This window comes from Portunus trituberculatus, chromosome 40 (genome assembly GCF_017591435.1).
Source record: "Portunus trituberculatus isolate SZX2019 chromosome 40, ASM1759143v1, whole genome shotgun sequence".
Classification (NCBI taxonomy): Eukaryota; Metazoa; Arthropoda; class Malacostraca; order Decapoda; family Portunidae; genus Portunus; species Portunus trituberculatus.
The window spans coordinates 15,090,104-15,105,103 of NC_059294.1; the positions used below are offsets into that span (position 1 = coordinate 15,090,104).

General features: G+C 41.5%; 2 long non-coding RNA genes across 2 annotated transcripts in view; one reads left to right on the forward strand and one right to left on the reverse strand.

Annotated features, from left to right (window-relative positions):
* LOC123516328 overlaps positions 1–6,500 on the reverse strand; it is a 73,394-nt gene extending 66,894 nt beyond the window's left edge. Inside the window, exon 1 of the long non-coding RNA XR_006678168.1 lies at positions 6,384–6,500. This is a non-coding gene — a long non-coding RNA (uncharacterized LOC123516328). The remainder of the gene's footprint in view (positions 1–6,383) is intronic.
* Positions 1–15,000, forward strand: part of LOC123516329 — a 117,839-nt gene that overhangs the window by 92,569 nt on the left and 10,270 nt on the right. The gene's annotated exons all lie outside the window — the stretch shown is intronic.

Consider the following 15,000-nt stretch of genomic DNA (forward strand, 5'->3'; position numbering starts at 1 on the left):
CATAAATAAAACTAAAATAGAAAGCATCAAATCAAGGTCATCAGGGCAAGGTCCTCGCTGGAGATCTGAGGGAAGATCTCAGGTTTTAGAATAGAATCTTGGACGCTGTGTTCATATATTAGCTCTCCGTGAAGCAGCTGTCCTTTGGTTCTTGCGTTCTTGTCGTCATTGGCTATTCAGCGATTTGAATTTTTCTTTCTTCTTTTTCCTTATTCATATATGCCCTATTAGCTTTTGTTGGTCTGAAGTTTGTATTGTTCGGGCAAGAATTCTGTTTATACATGATAGGGTCCGTCCGACGTGTTTCATGTGACATTATCATTACCGTTTTCATCATCATCATCATCATCATCATCATCATCATTATTATTATCATCAACACCATCATCGGTTTTTACGATTTACATGCAGAACAATGGTTTCCTTTAACTTCCACTTTTCCATCCATCAGTTGCCCGTCTATTTCAAGCTACCCAGTTAAAACTTGTGATCACTTGTTAACTCATCTTTCCTCTCTGTCCCTTAATACAAACAAGATCAAATGATTTAGGTTCGATGTCGTGTCCTTTGAAGCCTGGGAGATGAGCGCCGTGTGTCTGAACAGAAATCTCACATCAGAATTCACAAGGTCATCACGCACAGACCATCTAGACACCTGAAGTTCATTCTTAACAATAAAGTAAGGTATCAAAATAATCTGCTCGCATCTTTGTTTCCGCCATGCTTTACAGTAGCGCTTAACTGAATGTCTTTTCTTATTTTTCAGATTTTTGCCTCATCTCAGTGTTTGCTCCGATGCGTCTTGGCTACTCCCAATTGTCTTCTCGTTAGTTATTCGTGTTATGCTCACTTCCTCACTGTTCATATGTTGTCATTCATCAAGTGACTCACCGGGCTCCTATCCTATCCGCTCCACGCCTTTCTATACCGCCAGGATCTGCCTCGCCAACCTGTTCCTTAGTAATAATTAAATATTCTTGTGCTACAAGAACTGAGCCATCGCTCTCCAGATAGCTGAAGTGAGCTGAAATTTAGATTAATTTTCATTTCAATTGGAAAGGGATTTTTTGACGAGAAGTTAACTACAGAGAACAGAGGTATTGACGAATATTTTGAACCAATAATTATTGGTTCAAAATCAAATAATGAAAAGCAGTTTTGAAGCCTCTCTCTCTCTCTCTCTCTCTCTCTCTCTCTCTCTCTCTCTCTCTCTCTCTCTCTCTCTCTCTCTCTCTCTCTCTCTCTCTCTCTCTCTCTCTCTCTCTCTCTCTCTCTCTCTCTCTCTCTCTCTCTCTCTCTCTCTCTCTCTCTCTCTCTCTCTCTCTCTCTCTCTCTCTCTCTCTCTCTCTCTCTCTCTCTCTCTCTCTCTCTCTCTCTCTCTCTCTCTCTCTCTCTCTCTCTCTCTCTCTCTCTCTCTCTCTCTCTCTCTCTCTCTCTCTCTCTCTCTCTCTCTCTCAGCTTAGGGAAAAGTTTTCATATCAGAGTCAAAACAAAATGTGTAGGTAGAGATGGCAACTCAAGTAGGAACGACAAACATAGAAAGCAAGAAACAGCTGATGAAGATACAAACAACTGTACTGACGAGAAGAAAGAGTAAATAAAGATAGGCGTTGTCTGAGCTAGATTTTTGAGACGGAGAGTCACATCTAAAATTGTCCTTCTTTGTACACTTGGGACGACTTGCCTGCGATCCGTAAGAGTCTGGCGGTAATATCTGTCGGAACATTTTTGGGGAAGTCACAGGTGTGAATATCAGTGACCCTCGAGATGAGAAGGACGGGAAGTTGGCGGAGCAGAGAGGATAGATGTTGGATTTCATATCTAGTATCGAAATATAACACACACACACACACACACACACACACACACACACACACACACACACACACACACACACACACACACACACACACACACACACACACACACACACACACACACACACCAAAAACAAAACAAAAATAAAGTTTTAATTGATGTAAAGTATATGATATGCAGCGTGTTGCTTTGCAACAAACTTTTCCCAACTCTGAGTAAACCCTGAGCATGGCCAAGGCCTTATCCCAGATCCCCCTCCCCACTCAATCCGCTGAGCACAGCCTCCCTCTTGGCACTGACACACTGACTCGCGGGACACTTACATCGACGCAAGCTCCAATGTCAAGGGCGGGTCGGGTGGTTACGACTGAGAGAGAAAGTGGTATATACCATTACTCACCAAGGGCCTCTTGCAGCCCTTCTCCATTGTGACTTTTTGACTTTCTGCAAAACGAGGTGCATGAAATGCTAAAGAAAGGACATGTGTTCTCCCGCGTGTATATGGATGTGTGTGTGTGTGTGTGTGTGTGTGTGTGTGTGTGTGTGTGTGTGTAATTCACCTCGGTCGTCTGCTGATCACCCAGCCAGTCTTTTCCATTACGGAGCGAGCTTAGAGCTCATAGACCGATCTTCGGGTAGGAGTGAGACCACAGCACACACCGGGAAAGCGAGGCCACAACCCCTCGAGTGTGTGTGTGTGTGTGTGTGTGTGTGTGTGTGTGTGTGTGTGTAAATATTGAGTATCAGCAAAGAAATAAGACACAGAATGGCTCGCTAGGCGACGTAGGGGAAACGCAGAAGAGTTTTCGAACACCGCCCTGTCAGCCGTGGCAACCGGAGCAGAAAGTAACATGTAAAAAATAGACACAATAGCGATGTTTATCAGGAAAAACTTGACATAAATGTACAGACATCAGGTGGGAACTTGGTGGAGGGCGGGGAGCCAGGAGTTGGCACTACGTTGCCAGGATGTCTTCCGTCCCCTGGCCTGGCCCCAGGCACCACACTCCCTGCCACGACCAGAGAAGGGCCTGGCCGCCGCCACTGCTACAACCTCAGTTCGGAGGACGCTTCATTGGGAGACTAGTTAGGGAGCGCGAGGTGAACCCATGATACTTGAAATTGTTATCTGTAATTTCTATTATAGAGAGAACATTTTGTTTGTTTGTTTAAAATGTCTCACTGCGCTTTACAAAAGATACACACACACACACACACACACACACACACACACACACACACACACACACACACACACACACACACACACACACACACACACACACACACACAGAAATAATTATACCGCGGCAAAAGCAAAGCAACAACCATTAGTAACATTCACAAGCAACAAATTCCTCGCGCACCTGGCACGGTCCACACCTACAAGAATTCGAAAACCTTAACAAAAGTAGGGAATAAAGTGTTACAACTTGGAACCTTTAGGTGGCCGTTCACACATACAGTTGATAGTGTCAACAAAAAATAGCTTTTTCGAATAAACGACCTGGATATTCTTCGCCTATGATACATGCACCTTGTATTATGAGTATTTTTCTAATGTCTTTAGTGATTAGTTACTCGTTGGAAGAATAGCTAGGAAATAATTACGCGCTACTGTTTTGCACATAGATTTTCGAAGTATTTTCTGCTTAGTGGATCTCACTTGTCTTTTGTTTGATATGCTGCCAACTCATCTGAAATACCAAATACGACAAACTCGAGCACATGTTTTACTTCTATACGCGTGTTCATTGCCCAGAATTATTTAATTGAATATGGATTTCTCTCGTGTTTATAGATCCGAGTTTCATCAGAGGTACTGAACTGAAAGCTACAAATGTAAAATTGACACAACAGCATGTTATGAGAATGCTACCTCGTCCTACCTCAAAGAGAGAGAGAGAGAGAGAGAGAAAATTTACTAGCACATTGTGTCGCTTGAATAAGTTAGAATGAACGCAATATTGCTGAGTACCTCCTCATAATATTAATAGCTGTACGAATATAAAAACAGTTTTTCTAAGGCAAAATACAGCGTTGTAAACAGTGAAGCGGCAGCAGCACTGTGACAGTTAGGTGCCTGTGTGGTGCTTGTAAGTCCACCTCAATTAGTTACGTTTATATGTTGGCTAAAGCAGTTCAGGCAGCAATGTGCACCACGTACTGTCAGGCCATAAGTCTAGAGCGCTCTTTGACCATGGAAACTTTATGCAGTCAGCAATCCTCAGGTGTTTCTGTAAAGCATTTAAGCAACTCACGTCTATTTCGAATCCTCAGAAACAGTTGTGACCAATTTAATTACACGAGAAAGTTAACCCTTTGGATGTGTGCTCGTGAGTTCCTAATAGATGGGTAGAGCCGCCGAAGTCTAGAGTATACATCGTAACGTCATTTCGTGTGAAGTCCAAGACGGTCCATCGTTCCTCAAACAGATAACACAAAGGAAGGTTCAATATACATTTCTGAACGCCTTGTGCAGCCACACCGGATTCAATCTCCTAATAGATGGTCTGCAGAAGAGGGAAACTCGTTGAAGGATGGAGATGTAAGGGATAACAGAGAGTGAGATGGTGACATGAGCCGTTGCATAGAAAATAAGTAAAATAACAATATGTAATGAAGAGAGGTAAGTGAAAAAAGAATTCTTTATTATGTCAGTCCTCTGAAACTTTTTAAACACCGAAAGGAGGATGGAGAAGGCGAAGAAGAAAAGGTTGATGATGGTAATGATGATGAAAGAAAATCTTACCAATGACGATGAATGTTATGAGTTGGAAAATCTCGGGTCATCTCTGCCCGCGCTTCTTCAAAGTTCAAGTATAATGTGTTGGCGTACTATCCTTTCTGCGCCTACGAAGTAGACATTTCGTCGTAAATAACTACTTTTGATTATTCAAAGAATCATTATGAATAATATCTGAGACGGGAGAGTTCTTTACGCGAGGTGATTGTATGAATATTGTTTTTTAGTGACAACGAAATGAGATCCACGTTAACGTGACTCTAAATCGTTTCTATAGCCCATTTGGATATTGGTTGGAACGCGTAAACCGTGAATCCTTGCTCTTCCTCTTCTTTCCGTTATCTGAATCTTATTGTCTCAGTTTTTTTTTTTTTTCAGACTTTTCAGAAGCTAAACTGTCAACTACTGGTTTTTTTTTTATCTCTTGTTGTGACTGTTTTGTGTGTGTGTGTTTTTTTTTCGTTATATATCTCCTTTCTTTTTTTTAGTATGTACTACATTGTCTTATTTCAAGGTTTATTTATCACTGAGTATTATTTCAATTAATGGAAGCTTGAGGATAGCTTACTTGTACGTTCAAGAAATGTATTTTATTAGATTACGTCAAATGGCGGATAAAGAAATGTTTGGACGACACCAGGCCGCTATTCTCCTTACCACTCCCTCTTGCAGCCGAAGCACATACATAAATCAAATATCCAGACGCTTTACCACTGACTTACAGCGTCCCTTGGGTATCTGTGAAGCATCATGCGTGGTGGGTAGTATTCTGTGTGTGACCCTGTGACCTCCCTGCTGGAAAAGTATCTTCACATCGTTGAGCCCACACATGGTAGAGAGTTATGGGTCAAAGGTCAAGGTTGAGGAGGCCGGCGGTGTAAATCTTCCATCTTTTCCCCTGGCAATGGTGCGCTTTCATCTCCGCTCAACGTCTGCTTCCTTCCTTCCTCGTCCTCGTCCTCCTCCTCCTCCTCCTCCTCCTCCTCCTCCTCCTCCTCCTCCTCCTCCGTCTTTTCCTCCTCCACTTGGGTTGCATCTTTAGTCATGAGGCAACGTGATAGCTCTCCAGACCCCGCTGGCTTGGTTATCCTCGCGTGAAATGTGCCTGGATGGATAAGCAAGTCTTCGTCAGTCATTCTCAGCTCGGACTGCAAGGTGGAAATGCTCCCATGCGGAAAGTGAAAGTAATTAAGAAAAAAGAATATGCTTAAAGTTTACGTAAGTTACATGCGTAGAGTTAAGTTTGCATTTCGTCTGCAAAAATAGAGTAATGAGATCTTCATTGCCTTGTAAGAAAACAGATTTTTTTTTTTTCATGGTCATTCTTTCTTTCTGCTGCCATGAGAGAGAGAGAGAGAGAGAGAGAGAGAGAGAGAGAGAGAGAGAGAGAGAGAGAGAGAGAGAGAGAGATTTTGTAGTAGACATTAATAGTCAAACTTTTCTTGTCAACATCTCTTGTTTCCCCCGCTTCCCGTAATCCATCTTTCTTTTATCCTTTTCTTTCTAACCTTTTAGCAAAGCTTCCTCCCTTTCTTTTTTTTTCTGGCTACATGTTGCTCTGTTCTGTCCCTCTAGCTCTTAATCTCTCTCTCTCTCTCTCTCTCTCTCTCTCTCTCTCTCTCTCTCTCTCTCTCTCTCTCTCTCTCTCTCTCTCTCTCTCTCTCTCTCTCTCTCTCTCTCTCTCTCTCTCTCTCTCTCTCTCTCTCTCTCTCTCTCTCTCTCTCTCTCTCTCTCCTCTCTGTCTCACCCATCTTTCCCCACCACCCCTGGCCTCGAGTGGGCCGTGCCTTCCCACCGGCCAAAACACCTGAACACCTACCTGTCTCCATCCTCGTAGTGTCTGTGGGTATCGTGTTGCACCTTAATTGCGTTCTCCTCCTGCGCGTCACCTGCTTTGTCGGAATCCTTGCCGCCACTCACACTAACACCGGCGGACTCACGAACCTGTATAAAAAGAAATATATATATAAATTGGATTAAATAAGGCAGGGCAACAATGAGGTCATAAGGCGCCGGATAGAGTTACGAGTAAGTGCTATTTTTTCTCATCCCAAAATTGCTGCAAACCACCGTCGGTGAACCTGTGGCCTCTTAGCCGGGAGTCGAGCACTGTACCGCTGAGCCACGTTGAATAATGTGAAGAAATGTAATGTTTCGTTCAATTTTATGTATTTTTTTGTTTTTCTTGGGTATTTTGGATCGTATTACATATCTTTACCGCCACAAGAGTATTCAGTAGTACCTTGTATTCCTTTTTTCAGATTTATTAGAAAGTTATCATAGAAAGAGTTCAAAGAGAAAGGAATTTGGGTCGGTATAGAATTTTCCTCTGAATATTAGAATGGCTGTGTGAATAAATGAAGCCGCGATGAAATGTTGAACAGTTTTGTGTAGTGCAGCGTAAAGGTTTGTAAATGTATGTGTCGTTAAGCCGCAGATTATGACTTGAAATAGACCGGCCTTTGTTGTGTGACGGAACGCACCATTGTACTCTATCTAGTCTCGCAGCCGCAGTTGTTGTACTTACTTACTCGTTCCCTTATCAATTGTATTAAATTTTCCAAAATTATTTATTATTTATATAAAACGGGAAGAGAGAAATACATACATAATTGTCAAAGCGAGGGCAAAATCAATACGAAAATTCATCGCTGTAATGTGTGATATCTATTGTCAAAATATTCGCATCGTTGTTACGTATTGACTTTTACATTAATAGTGGGATGCCGCATAAGGGATGGTGGGTGGAGTATATGCCGTGAAGAAAAGTATAAGACAAACAGATAAACGGACAGAAATAGTATATGTTAATAACTTTGTTTAACTAGTAACAATAAAATCTTTTGACAAACATAATCATAGAGCAGACATGAATATTAGATCATTTAATAGAAGTAGAACATACAATAATTACTTCTCCCATAAGAAACACAACTGTAATTAGAGGATCAAAAATCTCACACGCAGGGCTTCATGACAATTACAAGCTAGCATTCATCACATTTCTGACCCCTCTTCCTGGGCACTCAGCGCAGACAGACTGCTACACTGAGAAGGCCGGCAGGTGAGAGCCCCAATGTAAAGCACAAAGAGATCACAATCGTCTGCCTGTGTCCCTCTGCTAGCTGGTCGCCCAAGTGAGGCAAGGAGGGTTAGTTTGGAGGAGCCTGCCTGCCATGCCCTGCCAGCTGTCTAGAACCTCGCCGGCCTTTGATGATTAAAAAAGAAATTGTGAAAGTTTAGGTAGAAATGCGTAGATTTCGCTAATATCATGAATCGGAAATCACAAGAATCCAAGCAGTTTTAGTGTTATGAAAGTTAGCATAGATTAACTAAAAGGAATAGAATCATTGTATATGTATGAAAGCACTGAAAAATTATGAAACCTGCTAAATTGATACTATACGATTTGGTGATAAGGCAAAGAAATGAGTCTCTCTCTCTCTCTCTCTCTCTCTCTCTCTCTCTCTCTCTCTCTCTCTCTCTCTCTCTCTCTCTCTCTCTCTCTCTCTCTCTCTCTCTCTCTCTCTCTCTCTCTCTCTCTCTAACTCAAGCATACTATACCACATTCGATTCCTGCGGTACAGGTAGCATTATATTCCTCAGTATCAAAAAGAAAAGAAAACACAACGATTAGTGAGGAGAAAGCCAGTGTGGCCACGAGTCTTGCGTCCATGAGGGATGAAAGAGTGAACAGGGAGGGAGCGTCGAGACTGTAGAGCCAGTGCTGGGATTCTTAGTCTTGCACGGAAGGGGAGAATAGGGACTGGAGAATATGTAGCTTTATTGGTGTACTTTATTGGTTTTGATACAATGAATACTGATGCAATCAAGTTTTCAATGTATCTGAGTATAAGTTTCTATTCTGCTTAATTGAAGTGTTAGTTCTTTAGTTGGTTGGAATGATCTTAACAGTTCATTATTAATTCACCTTTTGTTGAGGGAGCGGTCGAGAGATCATTAGCTTTTAATATTATGGACTTTACTTGATTTAACAATTATGCATTATTACTGAATTAATTGTTTGTTTCCTGGGATTACTAATCTCTTCATGACATTTACCAAACTCCATCTTATTGTTCATTGGCGACTGAATTATTTTCTTCGACTTCACCTCCCTTTAATTATCTTCAACTGTCTTTTCCCTTTCCTCTAAACTCTGAGTCTTTGTTACCCTGAAAGCAGTCTCACTCATTTTCCTGCTATCGATATACTCACCCCTCCAACCTTCCCTTCCCTTGCTTTCCATTCACCGCCGCTAATTAACTTCTGTTTAGCCGCTGTCGACACTTCACTGGAGGTACAAAGTTTGGCTCTCATTAGAGGCGTTTCCCTGCCAGCACCGCGGGGAATAGGAACGAGACAATCGTTTTGAGATTCTGTGCCGCAGCTCACCTCCACGCTGAACACATCCATCCCTTCCTTCCTTCTCCTTGGAGGAAATTTACATCATTGAAATATGATACAGGATCGCCTCAAAGACGGTTTGTGTTTTATTCTGCACTTATATACATGGCTCGCTGCCTACTTTATTGCGCCGTGTTGGGGTTTATGCGTTCTTTCTTGAGCTTCGTAAAAAAAAATCAGGCACCTTAAATTTAAGCCAATTTGGAGTCATTGTTTTTGTATACTTATGTTTACGGTCAGTGTCCCACAGATGTTAGACTTAGTGTGTGTGTGTGTGTGTGTGTGTGTGTGTGTGTGTGTGTGTGTGTGTGTGTGTGTGTGTGTGTGTGTGTGTGTGTGTGTGTGTGTGTGTGTGTGTGTGTGTCCCTGCATAGCTTCCTGTACATTTAACCTCAGTAACTGTGTACAATGCAAAATAGCACATTAACATCACATTCATAATGACCGTAGACGCAAGAAAAAAATTATATATATGTATATATATATATATATATATATATATATATATATATATATATATATATATATATATATATATATATATATATATATATATATATATATATATATATATATATATATATATATATATATATATATATATATATATATATATATATATATATATATATATATATATATATATATATATATATATATATATATATATATATATATATATATATATATATATATATATATATATATATATATATATATATATATATATATATATGTATATATATATATGAGTCTTTCCTACACTGATAGAACTTTCCTCTTAAGTATTTTTTTTCATTCTTTTTAGTGTCCACCATCAAGTTTTGCATTACAGAGATCTTTCAAGTGTATCAATGGGAATATTGTATCATTGACGTGTTCGGGGAATAGGACTGGCGTATATTACCACTATGTCTGTCGTTAATAATCTCCTGCATCATTCGCAACAGTGTCAGGCCAAGGTTAAAGGTCAAGGTTAGCTAGAGGAGTGGCTGGCCGGGCGTGGGCAGCATCACCACCACCACCACCACCACCAGCCGACTAGGCTAAATTTAATCCATTGTTTCAGTTTTCTCTTCTTTTCATCCTCTCTTACACATTTACTTATTTATTTGTTCATTTGTTTTTATTTATGGAACTGACTACTGATGCAGGTGGGGAGGAGGAAGAGGAAGCACGGAGTGAGTGCGAACAATGCTCTTGATGCTGCCTTTGCTTCTTTGCCCGTGGATAACCTTACCTGTGGACATAATGGGAGGAGGAAGTCAGGCTAGGATACGTGACACTGTTAGAGGTGCATCTCATGTTACGAGGATCAAAGTTATTAAAAAAAGTTGATCTTTAAAGGTTAGATTGGGCTGGTTTAGGTTTTAAGCAGTTACTATTGTGTCTGAAAGAAGAAAAATATTGGTATGTTAAACCACTCATTCACACACACACACACACACACACACACACACACACACACACACACACACACACACACACACACACACACACACACACACACACACACACACACACACACACACACACACACACACACACACACACACACACACACACACACACACACACACACACACACACACACACACACACACACACACACACACACACACACACACACACACACACACACACACACACACACACACACACACACACACGCACGACTATTGCTGTAAGAACTAATTTGTAGTATTTGTTGCGAGGCAGAACTTTAATATACTTCTGATTGTGTTACCAGAACTCTCTCTCTCTCTCTCTCTCTCTCTCTCTCTCTCTCTCTCTCTCTCTCTCTCTCTCTCTCTCTCTCTCTCTCTCTCTCTCTCTCTCTCTCTCTCTCTCGTCAAATTTTGAAAAGTAAGTTGAGCACTTTGGCTATAGAGAATGATTTCATGAATGGTTATCATATTAAAGCTTGATGGATGACAATTAAGAGAGAGAGAGAGAGAGAGAGAGAGAGAGATGAATGGTACAGTATCCACGAAGAGTTGAACTGAGGACACTTGATGGAGTTCCTTTTATATTAAAATACCTGTTTGGAAATTGGAAATCTTGAATGCATGTAAAGTTTTTGAAGAAAACCAAAATCTTTTGCTGGATAGCAAGAAAAATGAGAGTACTAATTAAAGGTAAAGATACTTTCATGAAAGTCATCTAAAGATTGATAGGAAAAAGATATGTCAGGTGGACGGAGCAGCCAGATCACCCGACTTGCTGTACAAGTAATGAAAAAACGCTAAGGAAAGAAAAGTTTTAACTTCGTGTTGGAAGCAGCATATTACGTAGATAAGCTTTATGGTGATATGTCCTGAAGAACCAGAAAAGTGACGTTATCCGAGGCAAAGGTGCAGAAAGTCTAGGTCAGGCTTTCCTTGTTGAATTATGTAAAGTAGCTACTTGGGCTATTTTGGGTTATGTTTCCTGCTTACATTAGTGGCTGAGCCCAAGTAATGCTAAATAAGATATAATGTACATATACGTGTGTGTGTGTGTGTGTGTGTGTGTGTGTGTGTGTGTGTGTGTGAGAGAGAGAGAGAGAGAGAGAGAGAGAGAGAGACTGTGTGTGTGTGTGTGTGTGTGTGTGTGTGTGTGTGTGTGTGTGCGTGCGCGAGCGTGTGCGTGTGTTGGTGGGAGGAATGAGGTAGAGAGAGAGCTTTACCATTCTCCTCTCCATATCACCTGTATTCTGTTGCTTGTCATTCTCCTCACGTTCTGAGGCTTGTGTGTCAATTCCTGTTCTTGAGCGAGACGCTGCTTGGTGATTCCTTATTTCTCCAGCAAACACTAGGAAACATGGGATTCTGGAGCGCAGGTGATAAAAGAGGTGTGTGTGTGTGTGTGTGTGTGTGTGTGTGTGTGTGTGTGTGTGTGTGTGTGTGTGTGTGTGTGTGTGTGTGTGTGTGTGATTCACCTCGGTCGCCAGCTGGTTGTGGTAGTTGTCGTAAAACAGGGGTAGCATGGAGACACCTGAGTCCATAATGAAAGTGTATTTACGGTAGCACAATACACAACAAGTGTAAACCGAGCGAAACGAGAGGCAGGCGGCGTAGCGTGTCGCCTGAGGCGGCGGCGAGCGAGGACTGAGGGGAAGGACGTGACGTCAGACAGAAAGGGAGTATGGGAAAAACAAAGGACATGGTAACATATGGTCACCCAGCCAGTCTTCCCCATTACGGAGCGAGCTGAGAGCTCATAGACCGATCTTCGGGTAGGACTGAGACCACATAACACACTCCAGACACCGGGAAAGTGAGGCCACAACCCTTCGAGTTACATCCCGTACCTATTTACTGCTAGGTGAACAGGGGCTACACATTAAGAGACTTCCCATTTGCCTCGCTGCTTACCGGGATTCGAACCTGGCCCTCTTGCTTGTGAGTCGAGCGTGCTAACCACTACACTACGCGGTGTTGTGTGTGTGTGTGTGTGTGTGTGTGTGTGTGTGTGTGTGTAGATGTCTTCTCAGCTCTCGACTCTTCCTCTTTCTATTTCTATCCTCCAGGGAGATACGTAAATTGTGTTTTTCACCCTGTTACATTTTTCTCTGTATCCTTCTCAGGTAACATTTGTGCAACAGTGTCCCATTTTGATTTTACCTTCGTGTCCATTTTAAAAACACAACCAGTACTTAGTTACACGGTAAATGAAGGCAAAGTGTACATTGTAGGAGGAATTAAACTTTTGTTGTCCCAGAGGGAGAGAGAGAGAGAGAGAGAGAGAGAGAGAGAGAGAGAGAGAGAGAGAGAGAGACAGAGAGAGAGAGATAGTGTGTGTAATAAGATCTAAAAGAAACTTAATTATAGAGACAAACAGATAGGCAAAGGAAGAGACAGCGAAAGCGACAGGGAGATCCAAAACAAACTGAACTAGAAAACAAGTACAAAAAAGTCATTACGTTTTTCCGTCTCACGTGTTCTTGAAGATAAATTTTCCTGGAATTTCTTCTCGCCTTTCTTTTGAGTGTCTCTTCCCACCTTTGTTTACTACCCGGGACTTCCTTTTACGACGCTTGATGAAGCCTTGTACGGGGCGAGGAGGTGAAAGCTGGACGTTAGGAGAGCCATAGAAATTAAAGTAATGCCATAGCAGGTGTAGAATTTAAACTATAGGTCAAATTAATATACAAATAGCTCCTTCATTTAGAGCAAGAATTAGAAACAGACTTATGACCCATAATGACAGGCTCAAAAGAGTGTGAGTGTATCAAAGTAATGAAATTTTGAAAACAGTAAAGGTATGAAACAAAAAGGAATTGTTCTCTTGGTAAGAATAAATCAATAAAAATACAGATGATACGAAAGTAGAGATGAGTGTAATGGTAAGAACAGAAATATAAGTAAGGAACTGAAGATAAAGTAAATATCAAAACACCTCATCGATTCTTCTGTTTGTAACTTGCACATTAGTTTTAATGCAGAATTACAAAAGAAAAAAAAAATGTTTCTATCCCATACTTTCTAATCATCTTTCTTTCCTAACTTACCTTGTACTAGATTCCTCAGTGTCTTTTTAGAAATTATTATGACAAAAATATTTGTTTTATTTCAGATTTTTTTTCATCATCCTCACCTTTGTCCTTTGATCCTTTCCTTTCCTCTCTCACCATCACTCTCAGTCTTTCAATCTTGTTTCATCCCCAATTCCCTTTCACACTCCAGCTTCACGAATCAAGACAAAAACATTGCAAAGTAACAATAAAAAAAGTGACAGTGCCTCGTTGGGTCGTTTGGACGGTGTAGAGAGCTGTAATAGTGCAGTAAAGTCTCTCTCTCTCTCTCTCTCTCTCTCTCTCTCTCTCTCTCTCTCTCTCTCTCTCTCTCTCTCTCTCTCTCTCTCTCTCTGTTATGTTATCTGAAAATCTATGCAAAAAAATGTGTTGGTTAGACGATAATGGTAATGAGCACGTTGTTTTCATTATTGTTGTTATTGTTGTTGTGGTAGTGATGGTGGTAGTGGTGATGATGGAAGTGATAGTTTTTCCCAAGATAGAGTAGGAGTAAGAGAGGAGGAAGATAAAAAAATAAAAAAGAGGATGATGATGAGGAGGAGGAGAAGGACGAAACGTAGGTTGTTAGTGGTGATGGCAGGAAGAAAATGGTGCAGAGGCGTAGTGGAGGCTGTGATGACGCCTGTGATAGTGAAGCAGCAGGAGGAGAGGAGGCAGGGAAAAAAATAACAGAAACTCTTGCAACAGAAAGAAATTACTATAGGAGAATATGAAAAATAAAGGAAGAGATAGTAGAAGCAGAATACGGAAGTCTTGTGTGTGCCGCCCTTCTCCTTCCTTAGCATCCCTAAGCCACTTTCCTTCTGTATCTATTTCCCTCTGCCTCTACTCCTCCTCTCTCTCCTTTCTTCCCTCCTTCTTGCCCCTCAGCCTCCGTTTAGTGTGGGAAACCTGCCTTGCGTTCAGGTAAATCATCAGTATTGTCTTAAAAACATTTCCTGCTGCCTTTTGGGGGAAAGGTGAGAGGTAAAAAAAAGAAAAGAAATAGAAAAGGGGAAAAACAGGAGGAGGAGGAGAAAGAGTATAAAAACAAGAAGAGAAGGAGACAGGAGAAGTAAAAACAAGAGGAAGAGAAGGAGGACGGAGGAGGAGAATGGTGTTAAGTGCTGTGCAAAAATATATATTTGTGCAGGGTGTGTGTGTGTGTGTGTGTGTGTGTAATTCACTGTTTGATCTGCTGCAGTCTCTGACGAGACAGCCAGACGTTACCCTACGGAACGAGCTCAGAGCTCATTGTTTCTGATCTTCGGATAGGCCTGAGACCAGGCACACACCACACACCGGGACAACAATGTCACAACTCCTCGATTTACATCCCGTACCTACTCACTGCTAGGTGAACAGGGGCTACACGTGAAAGGAGACACACCCAAATATCTCCACCCGGCCGGGGAATCGAACCCCGGTCATCTGGCTTATGAAGCCAGCGCTCTAACCACTGAGCTACCGGGCTGTGTGTGTGTGTGTGTGTGTGTGTGTGTGTGTGTGTGTGTGTGTGTGTGTGTGTGTGTTA